At 31.7% G+C, this 12544-nt stretch overlaps 1 pseudogene across 1 annotated transcript in view; it reads right to left on the reverse strand.

Annotated features, from left to right (window-relative positions):
- The window catches only part of LOC143257747 (LIM and senescent cell antigen-like-containing domain protein 1), a 29392-nt pseudogene extending 22292 nt beyond the window's left edge, over positions 1–7100 (reverse strand). Inside the window, exon 1 of the transcript XR_013031993.1 lies at positions 7047–7100. The product of XR_013031993.1 is annotated as an LIM and senescent cell antigen-like-containing domain protein 1 (transcript). The remainder of the gene's footprint in view (positions 1–7046) is intronic.
- Positions 7101–12544: the final 5444 nt, after the last annotated feature.

The raw sequence follows: 12544 nt of genomic DNA on the forward strand, positions 1-12544 counted from the left end.
TCTATTTTACATCAAACATCCACACAGGATGATCCAATTACTTTTGAACCAAAATGACAAGATAAAGTTTCTTCTCTCTGTCTCTGTTCTTACAATAAAAGCTGTGAAACTCATCCTCAAAATTACCACTATAACTATTATTACTACAGTCATAACAGAACTTTAAATGTCTTCCTTTCAAAATCCACGCAGACAGATTCAATAATAATACCCTTTGATAAGATGAATTATTCTCCTCTACCTGCTATTACAATACACACTGTGAAACTTTCACTTCAGAAATTGCCCATTAAGGCTAAACTGACAACCATGCAATCTAACTTCACTTTTACTTTCACTAACTTCCTTTAGCTCCCATAGACTTCGAGATGTCACTTTTTTGGGATTTGACATCTTGCTAGCTCTTCTCTTGTGGTGACAGCAGATACTTCATCAATCCTCTTTCTGATTGGTTTCTTCAAACATCTACTACCTGGTATTTTTCCAATCACCAATTTGTAGATTATTGCCTTCATGCACCTGACTGTTAAGGTCTCCATTTATTTTTGCAAAGGGAAACTATCTGTCTCCAATCATTCATCACACACTGATGTGCCACATTTGTCTTCTGGTCATCAGAAACTAAACTGGTTCTCACTACTACACTACTGCACCCAGTGTCTCATAAAACTTTGTCCCCATCATAGCCTTCACCTATTGGTTTGTTGTGATTTGTTGGCCCCTCTTAATGTTTTTCACATGCTCCAATCACCACTGACACTACTGATCCATTCTCTAACTTGAGCTGACCCTCAGTTGTGCATTATTTAATCATGGAAATAACCCTTTTTTCTTGTGGTGAATTTCGCAAGTTCTACCTATTATGTTTCTTCTGGCAGCAGCAACCATGGTGATAGTTACTCTTTTCTTGTCAGTACAAACTCTAATTAGCTCCAACTGCTTTATTTAGGTATTTCTGTTGTTATTTGTTGGTTACAGACTTTATTCATTTCCACTATGCCACATTTTATAATAAATATAGCATCTCTTCTCCCTTTTGCATACTGAATTCTTTTCACTTTTGATGGTATCCTTCTGGTCACTACACACCTGGTTTCAACTTTAACTGGCTATCCTTGGAATTGCCAGTTATGCTTCCTTCTGAGTTTCCACATACTGTTCTGCCAGGTTGATCACCACTTCTACATCTTTTGGTGCTCTCTCCTTTAGAAAGAGTAACATGTCAGTTGAACATGTGGTCATGAACTGTTCATGTATTAGTAGATCTACCAGTCCCCCAAAGCTATTGTCATGCTTGGCCATGCCAGTCCCCCTTGTAAAATATCTCTGTTAATATGTCATAAATGTAATTACATATTCTCCAGATTCACATTTGGCGTCTCTCAATTTCCACCAAAAACCTGCTTCAGTATGTTCATAACATTTCAACAAGACCACTTTCAACTTGTCATAGTCCATGGCATTTTCTGGCACCATGCCTCCATATACTTACAGGCCTTTTCCTGTGAGAAGTGGCCTGAGACAGATTGCCTAGTTGTCTTTGTCTCAGTTTTGATTCTGGGCAAATTTTTTCATCTCTCTACAAAGCATCCATCCCATCTTTCCATTCATCAAATATGGGCAGCTTGAGTTAGCTGACCTTGACCCCATTTTCATTCTCAGTTTCTTCCTCTTTCTATTGGATGAGCTTGGAGATCTCAATTTGTGCTCTTGTTCTCTCCTCTCCTTTTCTTTTTCTCAATTTGTATTCTAAATGTTTTCTTCTTTTAGTCTTTCTTCTTCTCTTTCCAACTATTGATGATGTTTTACAAACTCTTATAGATCACCATCATTTAACCCAAGTCTCTCACCTATCTCTATCCATTCATCAAAATCAGTCAACATGACTGTAATCTCTTGACAGTTCTCCCATTACTGCATTTGTGCACATATAGGCCTACTTTCACTGTTTTTACATCTTCTTTTACCGCTGTATAATCCAGGTCAGCTCACCAAATGTCATTTTGAATAGAGATCAAGATTCTTTACAGTAGGTTTCTGACTTGTTGGCAATAAATTTCAACAATAAATGAACAGTGCATAATCCACTTATTTTAATATGTATTCAAAACATGTCAAATATGTGTATAAAAATTCATTATAGTCTCATTTACCATAGTTGAATCTAGAGCTTTATATAATTCTCTTCATACAAAATTAATTATTTGTTCTCTCCTCTCTTATCACAACAGAATCAGGGTCAAATATACTATTACCTCACTTATCATGAAACCTCCACATATTTACAACTTGTTTGATGCATGTCATAGCTAACTGACATGCAGTTTTCTTCATCTCTGTACATGAACAACACAAATATATTTAAAAAATCTACAAACAAAACCACTATTCCAAAAAAAAAATACATGTGCATTTGAAGTAAAATAAACAAATAATAAAAGTCAAACATACAAAACAACTAATAACTGGTAGTGGTACAAGCAAATTATGAACTTTGCACTAAAAAAACCTTTATCTTTTTTATGCTTAACAGACTCGTATCAAAGTACCTGTTTTCTAAACAAACATTCTTGGTAAAGATAACAAGTAAAACAGTGATACACATGTGAAACAACTAAAAGAACCACTTTTAAAGCTAGGAGAAATAATTCAACAAAGCAAGCTATCTGAGTAGCGTAAGTACTTTAGCTTAAGTATTATACTAGTTTTCTCCTAATAATAGTTATATTTTTATCACTATGAAAACAACATCCTGCATTTAATGAGTACATAAACAGGCAGTAGTATAGCCCTCCATACATTCTAGATGTGCACACAAAAATCTGAATTATTTCAATACCTACACATACTTCAATACAGAAAACTAACAATAAGAACAAAATCCCATGTATAAATGTTGCTTTCGTATCTGTGTGTGTGTGTATGAAACAAAACATTTAAAATGATTATCTTTACAACTACTTACCTTAGAAGAACACAAATTTCATACAGAGAATCAAAAGTTTCTATAGGGAGAAGTTTCAAAAAACATTTTATATTGAATACTCCATTGCTTTTCTCATAAACTATTTAAAACTACCATTGTTTTTATTTCTCTCAACACAAAGTTGGGAATTTAAATATGTACAAGAAATTGGAAATAGTAATAAATCTTCAGCAAATTATGTTAACAACAGCATCTTCATTCACAATTTGTGAAAAACCTCAGCTATAACTACTCCCCTAAATTAAAACTTTTAACATTTATTTCCCACTACGGTAAGTAATTTTTACGATATAATAATTTTAAACACAGGGCTATTAAAATTTATGAATATTACTTTTGTAACAGATTAACAATATTTTTTTAAATATGAACCTAAGGTTACAGTGTCAATAATAAAGAATATGCTAGCAATGAAAAACCATGATTACTGCTCGCATGTAACTTAATAGGTTCAAAAACAGTAGAGATGTGGTCAAGATTTCTACTATCTGAATTTTGTACACTTAAGCATGAAGTTCAATAATAATTTTGAAGTTTGCAAAAAAACTATATACTACATCAAGAGGTAAGAAATATAAAAAGGAAACTAAATTATGAAATACTTCTCTAATTCAGGCTTAAGCACTTATTCTAATTTTATTATAAACTAAAAGTTAAATGTTGTGAATCAGGAAAGGAGGTGGGGAGAAGACATAACTCTATCTAAGCTCATCTTTAAACAATTACATTGTGGAACACCTGAGGTCCAACCAGACCCCAGCACAAAATTACCATTGCAGTTACCTCTGGACTGAAATTCCAAAAACCAAAGGCACTGCAACTTTTATTAAGGTTACCATGCAATGTGAAGAACACCATAAAAATATATATATTCTTGAAAAAATATGTGAGCAAATCAAGAAACTACAAAATTACATTATTCACCAGTACACAAATAAACAGTGTTAAACCATTGCATATACAAACAGTGTTACAAAAAATGCCCCAGTTTTATTATACTCCTGTATCAATGCTTTATCCACCAATACATAATGAGATTACCATAACACTACAAAATTAAACTCAAAGAAAAGGGTAGATCACCACGGGTCTAACCACACCCCCCAAGACAAATGTATTCTTACAGCAGGCTATGGACTGAAAATCCAATAAGCAAGGTTTCTATAAAATAGGTCACCATAAGCAATCATCACAGAGAACTGTTACTGTGGAATGAGATGCACATAATGCTTACCAAAATGATGTTATAAACAGACGAGATGATACTGTACTACTTTAATGAATTATCATCTAAAACAGCTTACTCAGTGAAAAAAACATTTAGACATTTATTTCCTATGCTATAGGGTGAGCTGCATGCATAGTGATAGCCAATGATAGTATGGAGTCCACATGGAGCTGATAAACATTAGATACATACTTCATCTACCTGTTTTGAAAACTACATCATACTGATTCAGGGTTCCTGCTTGACAGTTACATGAATTTATATAAAGTTGCAATGATTATATAAATAATAAAGATTAAATAGCACCAATATCATTATTCTCCCTATTGTAGTTGGATATGTTATTTCTGTATATTTTGGTTATAATGGAAAGCAAGACAAAATGCTGAAACTTTTATTTACTATTTCTGACTTGTACAGTTTTATTGTGGTGCAAGTTTTATTAAAACTGAACTATTCACAATAGCTACTACAGTAATGATACAGGATTTATTATACAAAATATTTTAATTTTTCTGTGTATTAGAATGATTAATATGAATATAGTTTGCTTTTGGACTCCTAAGTTTCCAAACTACATTTGGTGTGGATAAGACAACTTGTTTAACAGGAGATGCATCCACAGACAAACAGAAACATTTCATTAACACTGAAACACACCATACTGGTATGGCTTAATACTTAGAGCATATGTGCAAAATATACCTTCACATAAATTATGTTCAGCTTTGACCAGCATTACTGGATAAAAATTTAAATGCATGTAACAGCAGTTCACCATCAACAACAAAAAATGTAAATTCAAAACTCTCTCGGCAAAGTTGTGTCAGAACTATTAAGTTCTGGCATATGGAAAAAGTTGTTGATGAAAATTAAGTACACTAAGCACTGTACAGTATTGAATAACACTTTAAAAATGATTATATTGATATATTTACATTTATAAAATATAGATTTGTACAAAATAACACAGTACAAGTTTCAATTTTTCTGCGTTTAAATAGTATCACATCTCTCAAGTATTGGATTGAAATGCCTCATTTAACATGTTATATGTTTAGGCTGTAATACAGACAAATAAAAAAGGAAAAAATTTAAAAGCAGATCAAGTGCCTTAATTAAGGCTTTGTGGCATTTAAATAAATCAAATGGATATAAAAAATATGAAGCCTCATATTTTGGTTATTGAACCATAATCAATTTATATTTAGACCCATTGAAAATTACACATTCAACTCAAGGCTTAGTGTAATTTTTCATTGCAAAGTTTAACTGTACAGAGAATAAGAACTGCTCTGCAATTATAAGCCAGTTTATTGTCTTTCAGTAGTATAAAAAATTCTATATAGTTAAGTAAAGGAAGCTTCACACTTGATATATATCATACCTGAAAGTTCAAATAAAAATCTTGCCTTCCCAGTCATTTTTCAATGATGTTACTTGAGATATTGATGATGAAATGGATGTAGACTAAATGTACTTAAATTTTCAAAGAGCTCCAGAAACTTGATAATTTGATACACAAAAGATTAGCTATAAAATCACATTTGTAGAGCTTAGAGCAAGACCAATTAATTAGATTGTGGTACAGTGGTTGAATAGTTAAGAGCAAAATATTGTTATTAACAGAATCCAGTCAAACAAAACCTTTGTTATTACTACTAGTAGAATACATCAAGGGTCAGTGCTTAGACCTTCACTTTATTAATGTTATGGTCACAATTAGTAAACTTGTTACATCTGCTGAGCTCATTAAAATCTTTGGTATTCCTAGTGGTATTCAGAGTTATAGAATCACTTGGATCAACTTGCAAGTTTAACAAATAGTTGGTACATAACCTTTAAATAAAAGTTTAATTATGTTAGGGCTTAAGACAGTTAAGTGCAAGTTAATGCATTAAAGTTATACTTACACAGATGGGAACCAACTCAACAACATAACTCTTCTAACATTTCTCTAATACTAATAGGTAATACTATGTTGATGACTTATTGAGTTGTTGGCAGTACTGGATGCCAGCACTTTACACTTATTTAAAAATACAGAAATATTGGCAATTTCCTGAAAAATAAAGATTTTTGGGAAAGTGGATATGTAAAGTCCTACCTCCTGTCCTGATATGCACTGCTTTTGCCTCTTTTTAATTTTAAAGCCATATATTGTAATGTAGCTCAGCTGTTTAAACCTACATTAAACCTATATAAAAGCCATATTTTTGTAAAATTAAAAATTAATGCATAATTGAGAAAAATATTAATATTAACTTCAAGGCAAATTAGAATTTATTACAAGACATTTCTATGAATATAAACAAACTCACGACCTATATCTTCACAATATAGCTTTACGAGCTCAATATTTAGCTATTACAACTATGAATAAATGTTTAGAATTTATATATGTAACGTATTCTATTCTTAACCCAATGTTGTTAACAATAATGGTTTACTTGTTTACACGTTATTTATTTAACAATAACATTACTGATTTGATATCATAATAAAATAAATTCAAGAATGTTTGGTATTACTTTAATACAATATGAACTTTAAAAAACGTGTAGCAGTGTAAGTTTAAGAATCACAGTTCCACAATCCAGATTTCTTAAATTTAACTGTATTACTAGTGAACGTGCACCGAACAGTGTGCTGTAGTTGTACTAAACTGAAAGATATCGATAGCTCCTACGAGAACTGTAAAAGAGAAATATTGAGCTAATAAAGTTGCACTTTGGAGATATAGATCGTGATATTATCTCCCTTTTTAAAAAATATATAATACTTATTGACAATACTTTCAACCTGAGAGGAAAAAACAATTTTCTTACTTACCTTCCACACCACCATAACTCTACATTCCTGTAAGTGTTAAAGGCATAAAACTTAGAAGAATTCTGCCACCTAGTGTTTTCATAAAATTAACAGTAATCAGAGTATTCAATCCCCCGCTTTTCTCGGGAGAAAGTAAATTGTAATTCACCACATTTGTAAGTTAAAAGGAGCAATAGAATATATAGAACAAAGCTAATAATTGAATTCAGTTCATTCTTAGAATAAAGATAGAAAAAAACTCGGATAAGCCGAAATTGAAATATTGAACAGTTTCATCTCGATATACAGCAGTGAAGTATTTCTGAAAAATAATTAAAATCAGTTAGTTATCATAGAAAACTATTAATATCTTCTTGCAAAACGATTTTATTGCAGAAATATATGTTACACCTAAATAATTTTATTGACAAGTAGGCATTTTTATTTGCAATAAAATAAAGATTTCACTCTACTTAAATGAGAGGAATTACAAAATGTTAGAGAAAATAGATGTTCATTGCTCTGACTTTCAGGTGATTTCTGGATTTGCCAATGTAGAGACGTAATTAAACTCTACACGCGTAATGATATACAAGCGAAAAACAATAGCGAATTGAAAAGAAGTATTTAGTGTGTAAAACATTTTGTTTGTGTGACCGTGGGTTTGAGAACACGGTAATATTATTTATATTGTTTGTAACATTTTTCTTTATTAAGTGTATAAAAGTACAACAGTTAAATGTTATTTAGAGAAGAATGCTTTAAAACTTCGAATACACTAAACATGGAGAAAAAACATCATGATATAGCCCAATAACAATTATTCACACCACTTGAAATGCTTTGTTATTTTATCACACAGCTAAATTTTATTTAGAGAAGAATGCTTTAAAATTTCTACTACACTAAACTTGAAAAAAAACACACATCATAATATAGCTAATAACAATTATTCACGCAACTTGAAATGCTTTGTTATTTCTCTTTTTTACCAAATAACACAGCATTGTTTCGGTATATTTTTTGGCTGAGTACTCTTTGTTACATTTTATTGATATGTACTTAAGCTGTTTTGTTGATATTTTATTAAATCAGAAAAATGGCGAGATTTTATTCACAATAAGAGATAGAATACTATTTAACTAATTCGTTTAATGACAAAAGTTTTTACTTATGCAATAAGAACGAAGATCCATAATGTACAACAGATATCTTATTTAAATGTATGTTTGTATTAGAAATTAGCGCAACGCAATAACAGAACCATATGCGCTGGCTAACTCTAACGTGAACTGATAAAGTAGAGTTGATAGATATAAGCTAACAAAATTTACTGCTAACTCTCGGACCACTGTAATCTGGTAGTGGTGGGTTTGATTGTCATTAGTAACATTCTCACAGCCTCAAACTACATGCGTGATTTTATGACAATTGTGTACGAACTGTAAACACCAGGGGTCACAGTTTAATATGTTAACAACTTGTCAAGCTGGCCCGTTTATTAAATTAATGAAATAAGTCTGTTTCTCACCCAATTATTATAACTCGTAAGTTAGAATAAATTATAAAATTAAAACCATTAGAAAATCAAAAATAATCCAGAGGCTACAGAAATTAAATAAAAATCACAATAAATTTTAATTTGTTTGTTTTGTTGTCAAGTGCAAAGCTACACAATAGACTACTTGTGCTGTACCTACCACTGACACCGAAATATGGTACTTAGTATTATAAGCTTTAAAACTTACTGCTGAGCCATTGAAGCCATTAAACTTCAATAATACCATATATTAATATTTTCTATATTCCTTCAAACTCTTTGAATAGAGACGATATAAAAGGGAATAAAGCTGTAGGCTACCAACTGTGCTAAACAAGTTTTTACAGGTACAGTATTTAGTAATGTAAGCAATGACCAGGCACATGGGGTCATTATCATAAGTGAAAGTATGCAAAGTTTCTTGCAAGATCGAACTCTATATTTCAGAATTCTACTTTTTTTCCTCGTGCTTGATTCAACAAAATCTGTTTTGAAAAAGAGAGCTGCTAACTCACTCCTGATACAGCAGAGGTGGTTTTCCCTTTATCTCAAGACTGCACATGTTGTTTCTTTGCTGTTTTGTCCATAATAAAAAATTATTTCATTTTCTATCACATGTGTCCAATCTATTTATTTATCATAAAACGTAACGCTTAATCAAGTTTTTTCAATTCTGTTTACTTTGTAACTTTCCTGTTATTTAACAAGTCTATCTAATAATTGAAAGGGAATTAGTTATTTGAGAATGCCAATTGTGTAGCTTTGTATAAAGAAAACAACAACAAAATCTATTAAAATCTTTTCCAAACTTTATGTAACTATTTCTTTGTATTTGATAGTTTTCATTTATTTATTTGTTTGTTAATTAAATAACTATGTAATTTGTTCTTTTATTCTTTTTACTTTATTTATTCACTATACCAGTAAAGAACTAATGGTGTTTGCCCGTCATTCTTGTAGTAATTTTATATGCATCTTTTTAACGCATTGTGGTATTTTCAGGAGAACTAACTTCTTTGTATGTATCAGAAAAAATTCACAAGTAACAGCATATTCGATCATTAATGTGACTGAGGCTTAATTTACATGAGAAATAAACATTGGACACGTTTAAAGGAAAGTGGGATATTTTTTTATTCAATCACACACACAAAAAAACAGTTAATGTATGTGTGTACGCGCATATACAAATGAACAGTCGTCTCTATTAGACCCGTGAATAGCTCGTCAGTTTTCTCTCCCGCCTAGTTTTGATGAGAACCAAGTAAAAGTGAACTAAGAAAACATGCCTGAATTTAACAGGTAAACTCAGTACTATACATTACTAAAACATTCTCTCCGGCAGAATATAACATTATCAGCTAAATAGAACAGAGAAACAAAGTAACTGGAACAAGCCAATATCAACAACTCGCTATACCACAATTAGCTGCCCTTACATGGAAAGTAAATAGCAGATTTAAAAAAAAAAATAATTAATGAAGTAGCTAAATATATATATATAATACGCCTGCATATCTCGTTACAGCAACCAAAACCTATAAAAATAAATAAGTTTTATGTCAAATATTCAAATTTCCATAACGATATTTATTTTAATGGTTATACCTGAAAATTGTTTACTTTTTGATGTAAAATGTTTTTTTAGTTCCTTTTCAGTGAGATTTCCAATAGCTCAGAGATAAGTCTGAAAAGTTTATATACTAAAAACCGGCTTTCGATACTTGTGGTGACACAGTACAAATGGCCGCCTTTTGCATAGTTTTGCGCTTTACAACAGATAAACAGACATTTATTATACCTAGGCGGGCATAAAATATTATTCATGTTTGAAGTTGAAATGTAGTCATTTACCCTGTATTAAATAACAAGAACATAATTCTTTGGTTTTAACAGTTTTCCAAAGCATGAACTATTTTCACGATATGATATGGCCTATATGAGATTTGCCATAATTTCAGCGATTTGTGGCCATTTATTGGTGTTATTCGCTGAGGGTTTCAAGAGTAATACGTATTGGTACAGTAATAGTCTCTTGGTTCAGGTGCACCTGTCCTTAGATTTTGACGATTAACAGTGGTTTTCATGAATCATCAAAGAAATAAATCGCATGGGTTGATTTCGTTAATAAATACAATTATATATATGTATGGATGATAATAATTATAACGATGGCATTTCTTCTTTTTTTTCCGTGAACACCTGCGTGTTTGAACTTTATGTTCTTTGTTTATATTATAATTGATACTGACAGTTACACAAACTTGTAATATGAGAAACGTGTTTCAGAAATTAAATACTTTGACTTCACATGTAAAATAACATCTTTTAACACTCCTACGAAAATTGGGGCCTAATAGGCCCCAGAGCAACTGAAAGGTTATTAATATTAGGCTAATAATTTTGTATTTAAATGAAATTGCCATTAACTGACCCTATCACTTTATATTTTAAGGAGTAATAATATTTTGACTTTTCAGACATTTGCGAAATAATATTTAAATTTTTTTTTAAACATCCACTAAGGGTATTTTGGGGCCTATTAGGCCCCAGATCAAAAAACATAAAAATGACTTTATTTATTTCCTAAATAATTCTAGAACAGGCCTGGGCAACCGAAAAAAGCAAATTATAGTAAAAATATATTAATTTTACAACTTCTTTTCAAAAGATGGATATTTAGGATAATAACTCTACTCCAACAATAATTTTAGACGGTCTTGATTATTGCCTAGTTTGCCCACGCCTGTTCTAGAACATTCTAGAAACTTTACAGAAGTAGTTAGAATAATCTAGAACCCACAAATCCTATAAAAAAAAGGAGCTGAAATCTTCAAACCGTGTCAAAAATGATATCTCTTGATGAAGCTGTGCGTTTACTGACAAAACCATCCGACGATGAAAGTGAACATGATAATGTCGAAGACTACTCTGAAAGTTGTGATGATGATCCTTCTGAAGCCGAAAATGATGAACAAATCGTGCCGTACCCTTCTGAAAGTGAAGAAAGTAATCAAGAAGATCCTACTACGATGCCAGTGAACGAACTTTTGTCCAAAGATAAGAATTTTAGTTATTCAACAACACCTTCAAGGATCAACAGGAGAACCGCAGCTCTCAATATATTCAATGGGAACCCAGGCATAACAAGGCAAGCTGCTCCAAGAGTCGCTACACCATTCGAAACATTCAAAATTTTCATTTCTGATAATATGATGGAACAAATCATTCACTCAACAAACACCGTCATGAAAGAACCAATTTTTTGAAGAAGACCTCTGGAAATGGATCGCAGCTAATCTTTTCCTTGGAATAAGCAAATCCAAAAATGCATCGATAGACGAAATGTTTTCAACCGAATTCGGTTTGCCATTTTTGCGAAAACTGATTACACAAGACAAATTCAAAAAATGTGCTCAAAATTAGATTTGACATCCACTCTCAAAGAAATAGAGAAATCAAAGATCCGCCATCTCTGGAGTCTGGAATTTTTTCATTGAAAATTTCAAAAACAGTTACAACCCAAGCGAATACCTGACAGTGGATGAACAACTATGTAACTTCAAAGAAAGAGTTGGCTTCAGAACATACATTCCGACAAAGCCAGGCAAATACGGAATAAAGATTTGGTGCCTAACAGATGCAAAGACAAGTTACCTCCTCAACGCTCAAATTTATACTGGAAAGGTTGGAAATACGACAGAAACAAATCAAGGAGAAAGAATAGTCAGAGAACTGAGTCAGCCATTTCTTGGAAAGGAAGGACAATAACGACAGATAATTTCTTCACAACAATGACACTTGCCAAGTACCTACGAACAAAAAGAACAGGACTTGTTGGAACCATAAGGAAATCAAGAACCTTCCTGCCTCCTGAAATAAATGCAAAATCTAGAGAGTTATCACCAAAGTTTTTCTACCATGACGACATCACTCTTCTCAGGCACTCAGACAAACCAGGAAAATATGTGCTACTACT

Source organism: Tachypleus tridentatus, chromosome 7 (genome assembly GCF_004210375.1).
Source record: "Tachypleus tridentatus isolate NWPU-2018 chromosome 7, ASM421037v1, whole genome shotgun sequence".
Classification (NCBI taxonomy): Eukaryota; Metazoa; Arthropoda; class Merostomata; order Xiphosura; family Limulidae; genus Tachypleus; species Tachypleus tridentatus.